This window comes from Mesocricetus auratus, unplaced genomic scaffold (genome assembly GCF_017639785.1).
Source record: "Mesocricetus auratus isolate SY011 unplaced genomic scaffold, BCM_Maur_2.0 Super-Scaffold_4256, whole genome shotgun sequence".
Taxonomy (NCBI): Eukaryota; Metazoa; Chordata; class Mammalia; order Rodentia; family Cricetidae; genus Mesocricetus; species Mesocricetus auratus.
The window spans coordinates 88,174,385-88,194,574 of NW_024429182.1; the positions used below are offsets into that span (position 1 = coordinate 88,174,385).

The window sequence follows — 20,190 nt, forward strand, 5'->3', positions numbered from 1 at the left end:
CAGATTTGCTACCCAGCAGGAAGCTTACTCAACACCCAGAAAGAGAGAGGCCGAGGCCGGGATGGTGTGCTGGAAGCAAGCCCGGCGTGCAGTGGAATACCGCCGGGTTCAGACGAGTCTGAGAGCACTTGCTCTGGTGACTGCCTGTGGCTAGGGTCTGGAGACCCGGCCTGTGCTCATCCTGGCAGAAGATGAGAGGCCATGGGACTTTGAACTCCAATCCCTCATGCTCTCTCTCACCCAGGACTAACAAATGATATCCAGGGCCGGAGTTCTTGGGTTTAGCAAGTGAAATGACGGGTTACATAGAACTTCAAATGATTGACATACAATCTTGTGGCATAAGCATGTCTCATGCAGTATTTGGGGCATCCTTATATGGAGATAATTGCATTTCATTTGAGATTTAAATTTGAGTATCCCGTGGTTATCTGGCTACCCCACCCAAGGGCTTTCTCTAATGGCAGAAGTGATAGTGGAGCCCCCGTGTGGTTGTCTTAAGGTTGACATTTTGTGATCCTAGCCTTGGGCACTGTATATGAGGAAGGTGAAGAACGCGACTCGTAGGCAGGGTGTGGACTTCCAGGAGAGAGGCAACCATCCCCACCTGAACTGAGGGGTGTGGTGGGGGCAAGACATTCATTCATGCTCTTCTTGAACCCATGAGAACCTGGCCCACAGTGTACTGATCACTATTGGCCCACTTCAGAGATGAACACACTGAGGCTTTGCCATGTCAAGGCTACAGGATTAAGTGGAGGAGCTGGGACTTACTCTTGGGGTCGCTGCCAGGCCTGGAATTAGCTAATCCCTTTCTCTGTGCCCTTCTCTCTGGCAATCCTGAGGGTTTAAGATGGGAGTAGCCTCCGCCCCCAAATCCCTGGGACAGGAAACATTCCCAGCTTCTCCTGGAACTGGGCCAGGATCTTATCTAGGCTCACATGTTAGCTGGACACTCAGGGGTGGGAGGCTGCTCTGCACATGTCCCCTTCACCCCCCTCTGGCAAGGACAGTGTTGGGCATCTCCAACGACGCTCTGCCATCGGCTACAGGGTTGCCCCTGCAAGAGCCCAGGGTAACGGACTACCACTCAGGCCCAAACTTCCTTGTACTGAGGCTGGCTGGGAGGCTTCTCCCGCCTTTATCCCCAGAGCTGCAGGGGGCCTGGTGGAACTCTGGTTCCCGGTCCCAGCCCCTCATCCCAGCCCCTCTCTGAGGAGGAGGCAAGCAGCCTGGGCTCTGCAGCCAGAGCTTTTCAGCTTGGAGCTCTGCGGCCAGATGTAACATTGACCTTAAATGGTAAAAGCTCCCCAGAGTGAAGAGAGGCTGGCCAGGGAGGAAAGGGGAATAACTCAGTTTTAGGTAAGTCATCGCTATTGCCTAGAATAACCTGCCTCTTCAGCCCGAGCAAAGCAGAGAGGCGCCTTCTCTCCTTAAAGGTACAGGGTGCTGGGATGGGGGCACTTCACTTTAGGTTGCCGGGGAAGTGGCTTGGTTGGGTGCTATTTTAGCTGAGTATTTTTTTATTGTTGCTGTCTTAAGTTTTAAATAAGAAATGAAACTCTCGATCCTCACTAAATCCTGCCCCTTCTGCTTGCTGCTGGGAAGAACGCTCAGGTTGGGGTGAAGAAGCGGCTTCTCACTGGGACCCTCAGCCACGGCTTTCCTGTGGGATCCTTTATGGCAGTGGAGTAATGCCTGACCGAGCTGTGCAAGATGGGCAGGGTGGGCTTTCTTCCCCGGGACTTCCCGAGTCTCTACTTTGTTCCCCTCAGGTCTGTGTGTGTGAGCCAACTCTATCCTTGACGCTGCTCCCTTCCTATGCTTGATCTCCCGGACCTGTTCACAGCTCCCGTTTCCATCTCCGTCCCCATCTCTCTTTTTCAGCTGTCCCCTAGCCCACCACATCCTACACCCTCTCATGGCTCTGTGTGTGTGTGTGTGTGTGTGTGTCTGTCTGTCTGTCTGTCTGTCCGTCCGTCCCAACCTGTAACCCTCCAGAGGCCATTGGAAGCTATTCCTAGAGTGAGTGGCACTCAGACAGGCTTTCTCAAAGGTAAGGTGGGAGAACATGGGCCTGGAGAGGCCCAGCTGCCGGGCTCCCTTCTGCGCAGTAAACAGTTGTAAAAGTTGGAGAGGCCTCACAGTCTGCATAAACAACAGCATGGCCTAGGACCCCTGGCTGGCGCTCCTGCCTCCACAAGTGACAGCTGCTGCTCTTTAACACTCTTCAGGCTGCTTTAGGGTGGCATAGCAAGCCAGGAAGCCCTGTGCTTGGCTGAGCTTCATTCTGCATGGAGAAGGAGGAAGCCGCCAAGGCTGCCAGGCAGGACCTGGGAGGAAGGGCCTCCCCACAGAGAGGTAACACATGCAGTGGGGCCCGTGCAGCTCCCTCCTCTTTGGTTCAGGGACTTGCCTCCATCACACAGAAGGGTCAGAGCTAGGATTTGAAAGCAGGTCTATGTGGGTTCCCCCCTGAAGATTGTGAGCACCTCCAATACTGGCCTCTGATTTTCAACAAAGGGACAAGATGGTTGTCATTGTTACACTTGGTTCAGAATTGAGTGGCATGTGTGTACAGAATTGAGTGGCATGTGTGTACATGTGTCGGAGGTGGCTGTTTGTATTCAAGCCTATGTCTCCTCCCACATGCGTGGTGGTGAGTCATTTCCATGCACCCGTTATGACCCTCTGGGAAGGAAAACTGCTAATTGCCACAACCTGAACAAGACATTGTATTTTCTGAGGCACAGAGAAGTTGCACAGCTGATTTAACCACCGTTGACCATCTCTGGAGGTTCTGTTCTTGACAGCCCCCCTCCAAGTGCCCCATTCACCTCTGCTGGATCCTGTTTCTTGAGAGGATGGTGGGAGGAGCACAAACCATCATGCTGCATCTGGGGCTGTGATGTGAAGTGTCACAGAACCCCACAGCATTTCTAGGACATATATCTGTCCTTCAGCTTTACAGGTGCGGGCACCAGGACTAGTGTATTTAGTGCCACCACGTGACCCAGTGTCTTAGGTAGGTTGAGTAAGAACCGGGTGACTCCCAATTCCCAATAGGCCCAGGGGCTCTTAGTTTGGGGATAAAGCATTCTGGGAGTTCTTGGGAGGAAACTGGATTGTTTACGTGATAAGTGGCCTCCAGCAGTTGGGAGACTGAAGTCTGTGAGAAAGAGTCCACACTGTGTGTTCCATACCCAGAATGAGCCTACTGAGTGTTCAGAGTCAACCATTTTTGAATGAATGAACAGATGGAACACTTGTAAGGCTTGTCCTGGTTAAACAGCACTCAGGTTTATTGAACACATGATGCTCAGATCTTGCTGTCTGAAGGATGCTGGATGGGGAGGCTCTGGCTATCTCCCTCTCCTTGCTTTGTCAACTGAGTAGCCCCACAGGGTCACTCACAGGGATGCTCCACAGCCATCTTCAATGTGGCTTGACAGCCTGTTTAATGCCCAGGGTCCAGGTGGAGAGACAATAACTCTGCTCCTGCACCTTGGGGAGCTACCTAAGTCAGAGCAGGGAGATGGAGAATGGAGTGCAAGGAAAAGAAAGGGACATTCACTGAGTTCCTACTGTGTGGTCAGACCTAGTCCAGGTGTGCTCTTTGAGTCAGTACTTATGTTATAACTCAGAATGTTGTAGCTTACAGGCACACAGCTGCTACCAGGGGTGGGAGGGTGGGGTCTAGTTCAGGCTGGCTCTCTCTAGGATCAGGCAACTTCTGCTAGCTGTCCTGCCTGTAGTTAGTAATTCAGGTCCCAGGGCTAGTTATTGAGTGGTGTTCTCCAGACAGGGAAATCAAGAAGAGAGGAAAGGGGGCTGTCACACCAGCCTTGCGGACTTTGGGCTTCAGATGACAGCCTTGGTCAATCTCACATGATGGACATTTGAACTTGGCACCTGAGCAGAGGGAACTATTGCCTGTGACCTTGGGCAAACCTTGTCTCATCTGCCAGGGACTTCTCTAGGGGAGATAGAAAGCAAGTGACAGTCAGACAGAAAAGCGCCCCCAACCAGTGACATATATAAAAAAGTGTGCTAAGACTGGGCTTAGTCACAAGATTGGTCCCTTCACCTTTCCATCATGGATTAGGGAGGGGCTTACAAGGCCCCACCCTTCCCTGAGGAACTATTGGCGGTTAATGATTCCCTTGGTGTCATTTTCTTCCTTGGTGTAGCCATTAAGTTGCCTATACTCTAGTGATAACCCTCTACCCATGCTTACACAGACAACCCTAGTTAACTCAGTGGGTCAAAAATAAATAAAAACGAAAAAGACACAGAAGAAGAGGACTAATGGAGGGGGGAGCAGGAGGGGGATAGGAGAAAGTATTGAGGGTGAATATGATTCACAATTCATTTGTGTGTGGGGAAGCATGTGTGAAACTATCAAAAAATCTTAAATTCAACCAAGTGTCTTCTCAATAACAACACGGTTAAATAATGTAATTAAAGTTATTACTACGAAAGGAGCTGTCTTAATCAGCACTGGTTACTTCTTATTATTTTCCTTTATAATTTTTATTCAATTATTTTCTGGTAGTAACAGTAGTTATGCGCTTGCTAAACTTCCTTGGGGAATACAGACAAGCATATAAAAAGAAACTCAGAAGTAATTATAAAGAGAAGTGTTAAAAGTCATTACTATTATGGTGTATTTCTTATTTACATTTTTGCCATTCAAGGACTGACCAGACCACACCCTGCTTAGCTTCTACGATCTTGTGAGATTAGGCACGTCTCAGGAGATACATCTATAAATTCCTCTCTACTCGTCTCCTCTCTTCCATCTTCCTGCTTTTGAGACAAGGTCTTAGGTAGCCTAGATTGGCCTCAAATGGAGATGGCCTTGAACTTCTGATCACTCTCAGTATATGTGTTGCAGCTTATCAAACTTAGAGCTTCATGTGCTCTAGATGCCATAGTTCTTTTTGTCAGCATAACACAAACCTAAGAATCCCTGGGAGGAAGGATTCTTAACTGAGGAATTGCCTCCGCCAGACTGGCCTGTAGGCAGTCTGTGGCGGGCATTTTCTTAATCCTCACTGATGTGGAAGGGCCCAGCGTGGGCAGTTCCATCCCTGGGTGAGTGGGCCTAAGAAAGGTAGCTGAGCAAGCCACAGGAAGCAAGCCAGTAAGCAACATTCCTTTGTGGTTTCTGCTCCAAGCTCTCGCCTTGAGTTCCTGCCTTGGCTTCTCTCTCCCCAAGTTGCTTTTGGTCATGGGTTTATCCCAGAGAGCAAACGAGAAACTAGGCAAGCAGCCTACCGACTGAGCCCAGCCCTGTAGAATCTTTACATTGTTCTGTATTTTTATAAAATCAAGACCTCGAATGGCTTTGTAGTCTGGTATTTTTAAGCTTCCCATTCCAGTGTGATCTCTTCTCTGCATTATTAACAATACTTCAAGCACAATGGTTTTTGCAGTGGATTCACTGTGCAGAGTCATATTAGCTGTGGAAGTTTAGTCAGCCTTCCTGTTAGTGGTATTTGTAATGCGGGTTTCCCTAGAGGATTATCTGAGGGACACACATGACATGATGACTTTTCCACATTTTTGGGAACTCAGTTCTCAGAGGTGTCCTGAAGTGTAGACTCATTCTTCAAGATGTCTGTCAGTGGGGTGGTTCTGGGCAGCCTTAAGCACAAACAATCACACGGTCAGGACACTATTGAAGATCCTCTCAGTCTTTTGTACCAAGGAGGGATTCTGTGTTTGAAGCTCAGTGTCTGGGAATGAGAGTTGCTGAAAGCGAGATAGGCTTAGGCAGATAGGGAAGTGGTCACCCTTGTGTGAGCTGAGTGTGCCTTCAACAGCTTTCTTATGATTCCCTGTCTCTCTTCTTGGTACAATGGGAGCAGATCTTGGCGTGGAACCTTTGGTAAGCAATAGCTGGAATGTAATAACTGTTTTCATTGCATTTATAGCTCTCTATTTGTGTTAACTGGCACTGACTTTTATCACTTTAGATAGGACTTAGAGTTTCCCCTTCAAATAAATGCAACAGTGGTTGTTGGCATGCACTGAATGCCTGTTGTGTGCTGGGTGATAGAACTTCACCAGCAGTGGCTCAGGAAGCTGTCGCAGCAACCCTTCCAGGTAGTTGTCGTCACCGTCTTCAGTATACAGACGAGGCATAGAGAGCGTAGGGAAAGGAACTTGCCCAGCAACATAAAGTCAGTAAGTGGTAGAGCCTAGAATTGAACTTTGGTTCATGGCTTACAAATGAAAGAATATTAAGTAAATAGATATATAGGCTTGGCAAAAATTGTCAGAGCCACGCGCAAAGGACACAGTTGGCCAATAGCTTGTGGAATAGTGGGTAACAGAGCTAGTAGTGTTGGGGGAGGTCAACCCCATGAGGGATGAGCATGTACACGGCTCACAGCCTGCTGTAGTGGTGACAGGCAGTTCCTAGAGTGGCCTTCCTAGGGAGGGACACACAGGCCATGGTCAGTTCTCCTGCTGACTACTAAACAGTGGATGTTTCCGGAGGCTCCTGGCTCAGTAGAAGCAAGCGGGAGACACAGCATAGACATGTACATGTGTGATGAGGTGCACACTGAACCTCTGTGGAGAGGTGGCTCTATGTTGACCAGCTCTGCCCTCATAGTCCAATGGGGAACTGGCAACTCATGCAGGGGTCAGCATGGTGCTCTGGGCTAAGCATGTGGTTCTCTCACTGACCACACATAGATCTCAAACTGTACTGAGTGCAGTAGCCTCAGTTTCCTCCCCTGTGGCATGCAAACTGTCTACACTGTGAAGTGGAATCCCTCAGTCTATTGTCTGTGTTCAGGCACCATCTGCTCCTCACCAGAAGTCTCATAAAGAAGACTCCTGCTCTCCAGCTGAGGCTCTGACCATACATAACCCTGTGTCCTGTTCTCACTTGTGTAGACAGCTCAAGGCCAGCAGGGGACTCATTGTCCAGAGGACTACCTTTGACCTCTGGTAGAGTCTTCAGAAGGCCCCATGAGGGCTACCTCCTTCCTTTACTCCTCAAGGCCTGTTGAGATTCAGAGACTAATTTCCCTGCTATGGTAGGTAAAGCTCCAATGGGGGAATGAGTTATATGGAGGCCAGAGGCTTTCGAATAGTACCCTGAGCAGAGTGACCCCTGACCCATTGTCTTAGTCACTGTTCTATTGCTGTGAAGAGACACTATGACCAAGGCATCTCATATAAAGGAAAGCTTTTTACTGGGAGCGTCTTACAATTTCAGAGGCTTAGTCCATTATCATCATAGCAGAGAGCATGGTAGCACGCAGGAGTGGTGCTGGAGAAATAGCTGACAGCTACATCCTGACTCAAACACACAGAGAGAAACAAAATGGGTCCGGCTTGAGCTTTAGAAACCACAAAGCCCACCCCCAGTGACATACTTCCCCCAACAAGACCACACCTACTCCAAAAAGGCCACACCTCTCAACCCTTCTAATCCTTTCATATAGTGCCACTTCCTGGTGACTAATCATTTAAATATATGAGCTTATGGGGACTAGTTTTATTTAAATCGTCATACCCAGAGGGGAGTCAGGGCCCTTTAATCCTCCGAGCTGGAGGAGCTAGCACTTGCTTCCATAGAGAAAGAGCAGGGAGAGGGGGCTGAGCTTTCCACTTGAGCATGTCTCTGAGCTGCATCAGCCCTGTCTTTGTGGAGCCAGCTGGTACCATCGTCTCTCATGCAACACAGTGAGTGTCTGGCCCATACCTAGTAGCAAAGCTGCTCTTTCAGGAGACAGGAGCCTCAAGAGATGGGCACTTGCCTTGGTGAGAAACCCTGAGGTTAACATAATCACCTGAGAGTGACTTTTTGCCTTCAGATTTACATGGTAGAGGACTTGTGCAATATAAGCTTTCCCTGCATACGACTTGCTCCAACTAGAAGGACTTAGACTGATTATTTTGTATGTATGTATTATGTAGGTATGTATTGTATACTTGTGCATGTGTTCTTGAACACATGTACATCTGAGTGCAGAGGTCAGAGGTCAACATCATATCTTCTGTCACTCTCCACCTTATTTTTGAGACAGGGTCTCTCACAGATTGGGACATGTGAACTTACGTCCTTATTCAGGACCTTACTCAGCCCAACTAAGCTGTCTTTCCAACCCCTGATTTTTCCTCCTACAATCTAAGTTCTATGTAGGTGATTCCAGGCAGGAATTAAATGTTTTCTTTACCTCCTTTTGAGTTACTTCTGGGCTGCCATTTTTGAGCAATTGTACCTTATTAAATTCATTATATTAGCCCTCTGTGATGGTTTGAATGGGAATGGCTTTTATGAGCTCATATATTTGAATGCCTGGTTCCAGTTGGTGGAACTGTTTGTGCAGGATTAGGAGGTATGGCCTTGTTGGGGGTGGGAGGACACAGGGGTGGTGGTGGTGGTGGTGGTTTGAGTTTTCAGAAAGTTCACATTGCCTTTCAGAGTCTTTTTCTCTGCCTCACAGTTGTGTCTCAAGATCTGCGCTTTCTCTAGTGCCATACCTGCCTCCCTGGAGCCATGCTCCCCAGGATGGTCACGGATGCTAACCCTTTGTATTCATATACCCTAAGTAAACTTTTCCTTTTATAAGTTGTTTTGGTCATGGTTATCACAGCAACAGAAAAGTAACTAAGACACCATCTAAGGGTGATAGTTAGAAACTGACTGACGTGGGAAGGCTAAGTCACTTAGTCAGGACCACAAATCTTTCTTTCTTTGAAATAGGGTCTTGCTATATAGCTAGGCTGGTCTAGTACTCACCATGTAGCCAGTGCTGGCCTGGAACTTGTGATAATCCTTATGCCTCAGCATCTCAAGTGCTGGGGTTACACATGTGAGCCACCAACCTAGCTACTAGTGGCAAGGTAAATCAAACAAACACCACACTCCCAAGTCTCCAGCTTGTGTCTCTTTGTAACTCACACACTTGGACTCAGGACTGGGGAGGATGTTGAGCCTTCTGTTTCCCCTTCTTCAAGAGCCAATCCCAGAAGGCCCCAGTGCAGTTACTCAGAACAGAGGCCCTGACTCTTGGAGCATGAACCTGGGGCACCTGCATCCCCAGCCCAGGCCGGCTTCACTCTGTCCCTCTCCTTTGTCTTCCCTCAGTGTGTGACAACCTTTCTAAGGTCTCATAATCTTTCCCATGAACAGCCCCTTCCTCTGTTTGGAAGGAAAACACAAGTCTAACATCATGAGCTTTCTGGCGGCAAGAAATGCCATGTCCTGCATAGTTACTTTTGTGTCACTGTCTATGGTTCATCAAGGTTTTTGCCCTTAGAGTTCACAGGCACTGCCACATTCAACAGAGGCAGCCAAAAGGAACAGGAGATCCGAAATCAAACCTTAGCTCCACAAGATGTTCCCTTGGACAAAAGGTGGGAAAACATGGCCACAGGAGCAGCTTGGGGCTGTGGCAGCAGGAGGACGAGCTGCTCGCTCACATCTGGGCAGATCAGAAAGCAGAGAAAGGGGGTTCTGGTGTACAGTTGGCTTTCTCTGTTCTCCCTTTTATTCAGTTCAAGACCCAGCCCATAGGGTGGTGCTGCCCACATTTGGAGTGGGTCTTCTCTCTGGAAATACCCCCACAGGCACACCCATAGGTATGCCTCACCCATGCCCTAGGTGTTTCTTAACCCAATCAAGTTGACAATCAAGAACAACTATCGTAGAGACAGACATCATGGTGATCATGACAGTGACCTTTCAACATATAGATACATAATGTCACCACTGGGAAATACTTATGAAATATTAAGGAAGTTTATTTGTTTCTATTTTTAAAAATAAAAATAGAAAACAGTTTCCAAGCTTTTTCCTGTGTTCTATCAGGCTATCTTGTATTTCTTTTTTTGTTTGTTTGTTTTGTTTAGTTTTGGAGACAAAATCTTAGCCCAGCCTGGCCTTGAATTCATGATCCTCTTGCTGGGATTACCTGTATATACCCTTAGTCCTGGCATGTCTTGTATTCCATGGATGCACCAACTATACTATGAGGGTCATTTCTCTAGGGCTCAGACCCAGCCTGACCAGGCTCCAATGACCCCTACTCTCAGTTTTCAGAGGAAAGATCTCGAATGAACTAGCATGAGATCGGCAGCAACAGTCAGTGGTTGGCAGAAAGGCCAAACCAAGTTGACAAGTCAAAACTTCTTTTGAGGACACTTTTGATTTCAGCAGTTGCTCCTTTTTGAGGAAAACCTACATATAAGATAGTGGTTCTCAAACTAACATAGAAGGGGTGATCCCTGTTTCTCAGCCTGGCTCACACTGTGCCTGTGAGCAAACTGTTGCTCCTTTTCCAAGGGCTCGGTTCCTCACTTGTAGACTGTTGTTTCTGCAAGGCACAGGGATCCACCTGACAGTTGCGTGATTGAAGCCATCTCGGGGCAATAATTGAGACAGACACTGTGTGGGTGACAAGGAGGGACCTTGCAGGTGTGTTTAAGAGGCAGCTGTTAAGGCTCACTCTCTAAAAGGTCCTGCAGTGCCCCTGGGGACAGCTGGGCTGGCATCAGACTGTGTTTAAGGAAACATTTACTGTTGGAGGAATGCCTATTTCCCCATCGTTTTGTTAACAAGACGCTTGATTCATGCTTCAGTTTAGACAATCACAGCTCAAGTCAGAGCCAATGGTCTTGTTTGCATCTTTAACAAAGTTGTGAGAGCCTGGTTCCTTTTCCTCGTACTGTAGGTTCAGTTGCTCCAGGCTGTCTGGCTTTGGGAACAGTGCTCCTGGACCCTGAAGCTCAGTCTGGGAAGGGATGGACCTTATAGACATCAGAACTACAGAAGTCCAGCAGACTTAGGGCACCTTCAAAGTTTCCAGAGTCGGAGAGAACTGGTGAACCCAGGAAGACCCAGGATTATGGACTGTGCAGTCAACAGACGCCCACACAGCTCTGGGGTGGGCTGTTTCTTATAGCCTCCTGAGGACCACAGAGCCTGCACTGGAGAGCTTTTTATGAGTTAGTCCTCCAGAGTTCAGTTTCAGGCATGTATTAGACCGCACAATCAAGCTCACAACCTCCTACCCTGCCCCAGACTCTCATTAGCATCTTGTGTTGACCTCAGGCTCTTTTGTCTATATGGATCTTTTCTGCCTTCAGAAAATATTTACAGGTCAGGAATGCAGTTCACTTGGTTGAATATTTGCTTAGCATGCACAAGCCCTGTGCTGCATCCCATAAAACTGGGAGTGATGACCCACATCTGGAATCCCAGCTCTCAAGAGGTAGAGGGAAGAGGATTGGGAGTCTAAGGTCATCCTCGGCTAAGGAGAGTGAAAAATAAACCCAAATTTAAAGTGTTATTTTCTAGGCTGGTGGGAAGATAAACATATCCACTGAAATATGTTCTTTAACCTAAAAGTCCATTATTTTCCCTTTGATTTTGGAATTGGAGTGCTTTCCTGGGACCTTGGCCCTGGTCCTTCTGTGTCTGATAAAGAAGTTAGTCCTGCCCACATTACCCTGTTATCTTGAATGTCATCTGCAGACCATAGTGTTAGCATCACCTGGGATTGGGGACAGCTGCAGAATCCTCAGATGCACAGCTCCACACTCTGCACCTTCACCAGGCCCTGGTGACAGTCTGCAGATTTGTTGCCTGGCACACGGAAAATGCCTGGATCTCAGGAAACACAGTTTCCTTCAAAGCTCAGTGAGAAGTTTCATGACAGGAAGTCCAGTATGGACTCTCGGGAGATGGCTCAGTCAGTGAAGTGCTTGCTAGGTAAGCGTGAGGATAAATTCAATCCCCAGAACCTGCACAGAAAGTGAGGTGTGACGGCACATGCTTGGTGAGTTCAGGCCAACAAGAACCTCTGTCCTAAACAAACAAACAAACAAACAAGCAAAGGAACAAGGTGAATGGCTCCTGGCTTTTGGACTCCACATACAGATGCGCACATGTGCATACACATAGACACACACAGTCCAGTATGGAAAGTGTATCCAGCAATGTCAAAATTCCTGGATGACCCCATGTATCCTCCTCCTTTATGCCATCCCCAGTGGGCAAGTGAGCTAGAGTGACATTAATCCTCCTCTGAGTTACTTCTACAAGCTTTCTTATGAAGCACCGGTACCTTGGAGCCATCTCTACAGGAAGCCACCCTCAGCCCAGGGGTGACACAGATCTAGTCACTCTGACAACCACTTTCCTCTCTCACCTCCAGATACCATCTAATCCAAAAGGCCTTAGGGCACCCCACTCTTGTGTTTTACAGGGGTCACTTGGCCTAGAAAAAAAATGACTTGACCAAATAAGGTTGGAAGATATTATGCCCTGCCTGTTCTGGAGATTTATGTTGTGCATCTGTGTCCCAAGTGCTCTGGGATGTCCTCAGATGGAGTGGCATGTGAACTCTTGATGTTTAGAGCTCTGCTCATCACTTTGCCATGCTTTGGGAACAGCTAGTCTTGTGTTTGTGCTTGAATGGATGTGGAGTAGATTTCCAAGTACCTGGGGATCCTCAGCTCTTACAGAACCACTGAGGAAGTCCAGATCAGTCCCCAAAGCTCCTGCTTGGAAGGCCAGTGGTAGGTGAGAATAGGGAAATCATGGGCTCTGAGTGTTCTTAATACCCATAGCCATCCATCATCTCTGAGACTTTGGAAACACTATGGTACTTCATGGAGCCTCAGCCTCCTTATTTGAAATGGTGTCTACCCATAGGAAGCTGTGTGTCTCAAGCTTCAGGCCTGTGGTAGGCCACCTATGGACAGGGAAGGTTGGAACTATGTCCTGTCACCTCTTGCCTGTCTCCTGGTTTCATGCCAATGTGGAATACTAGGGCTAAAAGCCTCCAGTACACAGGCCAGCATGGCTCCATCACATTGGTTTCAAGGTCACTGAGACATCTTCATTCAAGAGCTGATGTTTCCATAGGAAGAGAAGAGACACTCCTGGGTCCAACAAAAGGCCAGGGAGGAAATCTATAGAGCTTTGGCTGAGCTGTGGGCCGTGGTAGGGTCACTTTGGTAGTAGGATGAGATAAGATCACCCAACTAGGATCTAAGAGAGTAGGGGAGCACCCAGGAAAAATACGCATTATTCTCAGGTCTGGGCAGGATCTGCCCCAGGAGAAAGGGCAGGTTAGAAATGAGATACCACCCAGGCCTAGTGGTGTAAGCCTGTGACCCTGGCTATGGGAGAGGCTGAGGAAGGAAGATTGTGAATCCAAGGTCAGCCTGGGTAACTTAGTGAGATCCTGATTTAGAATTAAAACGTTGAAAGTGTGCCGGGGATATAGTATAGTGGCAAAGCACTTGCCTAGAATGTCCAGGCCTCCCGATTCCATTTCCAGTACTGCAGAATAAAATTTAAAGCATATTAAGGAGGTACCAGCTGGCAGAGTGTCAGCAGAAGCCTGTGACAGCCCTGACCCACCACCCAGCAGGGGCTGTATCTGAACAATAGTGATCTGAGAACCAATTCAAGAAAGGCCAACAATTTCAGAATGACCTTGGACAGAGAGACCGATGGACAGAGGGCCCTGTGCTGGTGTAGAGAGGGTTGGGTTGGTGTGTCAGTCTTGGCTTGACCTTCATGGCCATGTGGTCTTGACAAGTCCTTTCTGCGTCTGTAGGACAACCCTAACAGCATCTGCCTGGCAGTATTGCTGTCTGAGTATATTCAGCAGTAGACAGGAAATACCTTGTACAATGGAAAGGTTCCAAACAGAAAGAGATTGGCATTAAAACAATCCCCTTCAAGGAGCTACAAAGACAGGGAAACAATGATGAAATCCCACTAAAGAGCCTTGGCCTTTCCTCTCATGACAGCATCTAAATTGAGACGACTTGTGCTTGTGAGAATGAGAGGTGGTGAATTAAGTCACTTGGCTTGAAAGTCCCACATTTAAGCATATACGTAAAACAACTGAAAGTAGGTGTTTCAACAGAAGCAGGTTCATTAATACTTACAGCAGTGCTATTTCTTACAGGTAAAAGGCAGAAATAACCCATATGTCTATGATCTCATAAATGGACAAACAAAATGTGGTGTATCTATACAATGGAATATTACTCAGCTATATAAAAGGAAAAGAGGTTCTGGTAAATGCTACAACACAGATTAGCCTCAAAAAATTGATTAGGTGAGAGAAGCCAAACATGAAATTACCTACTGTATGTTTCCAGAACAGACAAACTTGCATACAGAGAAAGCAAATTAGAACTATCTCCCACTTCACAGAATATGTCTATTAGAGAGGTCCAGCCTCTGTGGGAATATGATTTTACTTTGCAACCTTCATTCTTAGGAATGATATCACAACTGCATTACAGGTCACTTCTCCAAGGAACCATTTATTTTTTTAAAAGATTTGTTTCATTGTTGTCATTATTGTTACCATTACCATGGTCATCTTCACCATCATTATCATTTTTATTAAGAGTCTCATAGAGCCCAGGCTGGGCTCAGATTCTCTATGTAGCCAAGGCTGGCCTTGAACTCCTTATCCTCCTCTCTGTACCTCCAAATTTCTAGGAGCTTCCAAGGGAACTGTTTCTGCTCTCCTAAGCCACGTGCCAGATTAAAAGGTCTCAAACTTAGTAACATCAAGAGGAAGGCACAATTTGAGAATTTCCTGCTTGAGAGATAGCTCAGGCAATGCAGGGTAGAGAGGGACCAGGCAGGAGGGGAATGACTGACTGGGAGAGCCCAGATGGAAGTTGGGATCTGACAAAGGCGTGCTGGGAAAGCAGGGATGTTTTAGAAATAGCGACATCATTCCCGAGGGACTGGTCCGGCTTAGGCTAGAAGGCGATTTTAGACTCTCTTAAGACTATTTTTGGAGACAGAACCACATTCATTTGCCGCTGCTTTAAATGGTGGACATTTAGGAGCCCTGCAGGAGCTCAGGGGCTGCTCCCCACCGAGCACTGGTGCAGCATGCTTGGAATCTGCAGGATCTTGTCTGTGTGTTCTCCCTCATGGGATTGCTTCCTGTTTCTTTATGGTACCCAGAGCTGGAAGCACCCAACACCAACTTCTCCAGTCTGCCATCTTGGGAGACAACAAAGGCCATTCCAGGCACACTGGGCAGCTTGGACTCTGGCTAAGCCTCGAGTTTGGGAGAAGAGCGATCAGGACAAAAACCTTCCAGACATGTCTCTGGTCCTCTGTCTTCTGCTGAGTTGGCAGGGAGCCAACATTGTGTGCAGCTCACAGGTCACAGCCACTTTTCCTGATGAGCCTATGCATCACCAGCAGGGTAGCCTAAGCCAGGGGACAGGGTAATAGGCGATCTTCTCACCGTGATGGTCACGTTGGGAGAAATGGACAGAGAGGCAGCCAGAGCATCTTCTGGGAAGTTCTCAGCTAAAATCCCAGAGGAATGGTCTAGTGAGTTTGGAATAGAGCACAGTCCATTTCCCCGCTCTTTCCCTACAGATGAGGATGAAAGAGGTCTGGGAATCTCTGACTGTGGGGTAAATCCTGTCTTTGTTTATTCATAGAGACTTCAGGGTGAGAACTGCATGACACAGTCTCCATTTGTGCCTGTCCTCATAAAGCTCATCTTTGTGAATGCCTTTGCTGGCAGAATTCCAAGTGCATCCCATGGGAAACTGCATATACTTTGGAACTGGTGTGTGTGTGTGAGTGTGTGTGTGTGCGTGCTCGTGTGTGCGCGTGCGTGTGAATGCACCTGTGACCTTTTTTCCAGACTGTGGCATCCTCATTGGCACTGGCCCTGCTTGTACTTGCCTGTCTACAGTAGCTTTGTTTCGTCCGTGTCTCTTGTCCCTCTTATTTCAAGCCTTTCCTTGTCTCCCCTTCACACCTTCCAACATGATCCCATCAGAGAAGCAAACTCCTCCTCTCTCCTCCGTTTTTCTTGCATTAGGTACATTTAAAGATTTGGACCCTATCTCATTTACTGTCTTTTATCTTTTGGTTCAGTTCTGCAGTGCTGGGGAGTGAACCAGGACCTTGTGCATGGCGGGCAAGCACTCTCTCTGAACTTGGGCTCCAGTCCACACCTTGGGTTGGAGGAACTTTCCCACAGAAGTAAAAATATAGGGTCAGCTTGCCTTTACTCCCTCTCAAGTTTTAAACCAGCTTTATTAATATGTAATTCATACACCATATGGCCCATTGATTTAAGTGACTACGCTGGTTTTTATTACATTCAGAGATATGTTGTCATCATCACAGTCTAATTCCTCAGAGTAAGACACTGTCTTCATGTTAACAGCCACTGTTCATTCCTTCTGTCCCCCTGCCCTGTGTCCACAATTTACTTTGAATTCTGAAGTTTCATATGAGTGAAGTCATATAATATGTCTTCTGGAACTTATTTCTTTCATTTAGCATAATATTTTGAAGATTCATCTTTTCATTTGCTATTTTTATTTTTAATTACATATGTGTGGGGGAAGGGTTCTGTGCACATGAGTGCAGTACCTATGGAGGCCAGGAGAGGGCATTGGATCTACCTGTACCTGCAGTTACAAATGGTTGTGAGCTGTTTGATGAGGGTGCTTGGAATAGAATTCAGGTGCTCTGCAATGTGTGCTTAACCACTAAGCCATCTCTGTATCTCCCTCCCCCAGATGCATGCTTAGTCCAGCATGTACTTGTTTTAGACTGAATAGTATTCTGTTGTATGGTTACAGTTATTGATTAATTAATTGTTTAGTCACTGATTAATTAATAAGAATTGGTATGTGTTCACCTTTTCAGGAAAGGCTGCTGTGGGTGTTGTGTACATGTTTTGGGTAGACAAAGGTTCTTTTCTTCTGGGTAAACTGAAGGAGTGGAATTGATTGATCAGTGTGGTTTTGTTTAACCTTTAGACTCTAAAGTGGTAGTTCTCAGCCTGTGGGTCATGACCCTTTGAGGGTTGCATATCAAGTATCCTGTATAGCAAGTATTTATATTATGATTTATGACAGTAGCAAAATTACAGTTATGAAGTAGCAAAAAAAGTTTATGGTTGGGGTCACCACAGCATGAGGAACTGTGTTAAAGGGTCACAGCACTAGGAAGTTTGAGAACCCCTGCTGTAAAAGACCTGGCAAAATGCTTTCACCATTTACTGTTTCTGTCAACAACATATGTTCTCTGATTTTCTTACATCCTCGTGAGACTTTGTGAGGTTTTGCTACTATAATGAATTGTTATGGCATTCTTCATATTGCTTTTTTGAGCTTATAACTATATTATTTTCCCCTCTCCCTTTCTCCTTCCAAACCCTCCCATATGTTCTTGCTCTCTTTCAAATCCATGGCCTCTTTTTTTCATTAATTTTGTCATATATATGCATATGTATAAACATAAATACAATCTACTCAGTTTAGGTAATGTTTCTTGTATGATGTGTGTGTCTTCAAAGCTGACCATTTGGTATCAGATAACTAATATGTATGCTCTTTGCTAGAGAGGACCGTATTCCCACTCTCAGCATTCCTTAGTTGCCTGTAGGCTTGAGGCCTCATGATCGTTTCCCTGTCCTCTTTGATTCATGTATTGCTGTCATCCCTGTTTGGCTCATGTTTAGGCAGTCATGTTGGTGAGCCTTTACAGATGCAGTTTCTGATGCTCCTAGAAGATACAGTCCCATAGCACACTGGATGTTCCTCTGGCTCTTATGATCTTTCCACTCCCTCTCCCACAATGCCTCCTGAGCCTTAGGTGCAGGGGTTGTGTGGTAGTATGGGACTGGGCTCTATAACTCTGCATTTTGATTGGTTGTGGTTTTCAGTAATGGTTTCTGTCTGTTGCAAAGAGAAGTTTCTTTAATGAGGGGTGAGGACTACACCTACCTGTTGGTATACAGACCAAGGTTAGAATGTAGTCAGGGATGATGCTGGCTTAGTAAAGTGGTAGTTGTAGGTTCTCCTCCAAGATCCATGACTTCGCTAGCAGTTGGCTAGGTTTCCAGTACCAGGCATGGTTTCCCTCTTGTTGAGCAGGTTGATAATGTACTGTTATTCTGGGCTCCGTTTCCTTGGTGGTTGAGCATCTTCGATGGTGAAAACTTTTGCAGATGGTCAAAATTAGTGCTTTTTAAAAATGTGTGCGCTGGGAATCCAAACCCATATTCATGTTCACATAGCAAACCTGTACCCATTGGGCCATATCCCAAGCCCTAAGCCTTAGTTGGCCATCTGTGTATATTCTCTAGAGATTATTCAAGAATTTTACCCATTTAAAAATTACGTTCTTTTTATTAATGAGAGACAATAGTTCATTATCCTAGATACTAGTCTCTCAGAAAATATCCCCTTTTTCCTATTATGTGGAGTCTCCCCCTTGTTCCTTGACCCCCACACCATTTCCCCAGTACCATGTGAAGACAGTGAAAATGGAACTACCTGTAAGCCAGGAAGAGACCTCATTAGGACCAAACCAGACAGGTTTTGTTTTTTTTTTTCCAGTTTAAATTTAGATAAGAAACAAGGTTGCTTCACAAGTCAGTTCCAGGTCCCTCTCCCTTTCCCTCCCCTCCTCCCGTGCCCTCCCCCCAACCCCCCCCCCCTTATCCCCTCATTCCCCCAGGGAGGGTGAGGCCCTCCATAGGGGTGTCCATAGTCTGTACCAGACAGGTTTTGATCTTGACTTCCAGTGCTAGGACTATGAGGTGATGATTGTCTGTTATTTAAGAACACACACACACACACACACACACACACACACACACACACACACACACACACACACACCCCATCTTGAATATATATAAATTTGGGGGCTTGAGAGATAGCTCGGTGACTAGGAGTGCTTGCTACTCTTCCAGAAGACCACACAGAGTTTAGCTGTCCCCAACACCCACATTGGGTAGCTCAAAACTGTCTGTAAACAGCTCCAGGAATTCAGCACCCTCTTCTGCCTCCGGAGGCACATACACCACACCACCACTCCCCACACACAAATAAGATGAATCGTCTTAAAAACTGTGCAAATATATTGCGTAGTATGTGTAGTGTGTGTGTGTGTGTGTGTGTGTGTGTGTGTGTGTGTGTAGGGGTGCATGCCTGTAAGTGCGTACACCTAAGTGGAGGCCCAAAGAGGATGCTGACTGTCCTCCTCAGACACTCTCAGTCTTCCTTGAGACAAGGTCTGTCACTGAACCTGGAGCTTTTCAGCTAGGCTGGTGGCCAGCAAGCCCCAGTGATACTCTTGTCTCCACCCTTCAGTGCTTTGGTTACAGTTGTGGTCCTGCCTTCAAACAAACAAACAAACAAACAAACAAATGTGTGCTGGAGATCCAAACTCAGATATTCACGCTCACACAGCCAACACTTTTACCCTTTGAGCCATCTCCCAAGTCCTAAAAACTAGTTTAAAAAGAAAAAGCAGATAGGCAAGATGGCTAAGTGGATAAAAACAGGAAACAATGGATTCTACACATTTCTCATTGACCTTTACACACAAGTCCCTCCCCACTGCAATAACAATAGCAATCAACTTTAAAAATTAAAAATAAAGCACAGCAAAAACCACCCCAGATTCTGGTGTGTAAACAGCATGATGACTTACAACATACATGCACACGGAGTCCTTCTGTGCATGAACTTGAGCTCTCACTGGAGCTCAGGGTCCGTTTGGGATGATCTGACTGCTAACTGCTCTTTCCTGGATGCTTTCAGTAAGCAAGAATGGCACCCTGCTGGTCTTCCTCCACCAGAGTCTCGAGATTCCACTGGGGCTTCTGGTGCTCGGTTGCCATCCCACTTCAGCTCAAGCTGTCTCCCTCTTCCCTGATCCTTTGACAGCTGTTATTTTGAATTCTCTCAGCCTCTGAGTATTTTTATTTATAACTGGCTGAAAGCCCTTTTAGGAAGCAGGCAGTTATAAATCACTCATGGGCAATTCATAAAATCGAAAGCCAACTCCAGGAGGACGGATTTCCCCCCCAGACAAAGGAGATGCTGCTGGCTTGAGATTTGGGTCCATGGGATACGTACAGGAGAAAGGAGGGGGAGGCGAACAAGTGGTGGGCTGCCTGGTCCTGGATGATGAAGAATGGGTATTGCTTCTTGTCTGCACGTAGCTTCCCATCAGGCCTCTGGGGAGAGCAGTACGTTCCGAGTTCTCTGGTGTGTGTGTGGGGGGGGGGTGCAGGTGGAGTTTTTGTTAGGATCAACAGCTTCAAAATAAACACACAGAGACTTAATATTAATTATAAATGCTCAGCTGATAACTCAGGCTTGTTTTTTAAATTTTTTTTT

The 20,190-nt window shown here is 46.8% G+C and overlaps 1 protein-coding gene and 1 long non-coding RNA gene across 2 annotated transcripts in view; one reads left to right on the forward strand and one right to left on the reverse strand.

Moving 5' to 3' along the window:
• Positions 1 to 997: 997 nt before the first annotated feature.
• The window catches only part of Irag1 (inositol 1,4,5-triphosphate receptor associated 1), a 104,703-nt gene continuing 85,510 nt past the window's right edge, over positions 998 to 20,190 (forward strand). The window contains 1 exon segment of the mRNA XM_040756317.1: positions 998 to 1,439. The gene's annotated coding sequence lies outside the window, so the exon portion shown is untranslated.
• LOC121143885 lies at positions 13,903 to 18,108 on the reverse strand. The gene is made up of 2 exons (XR_005881177.1): positions 17,782 to 18,108; positions 13,903 to 15,334 (listed from the first exon to the last, which is right to left on the reverse strand). It is a non-coding gene; the product is annotated as an uncharacterized LOC121143885 (long non-coding RNA).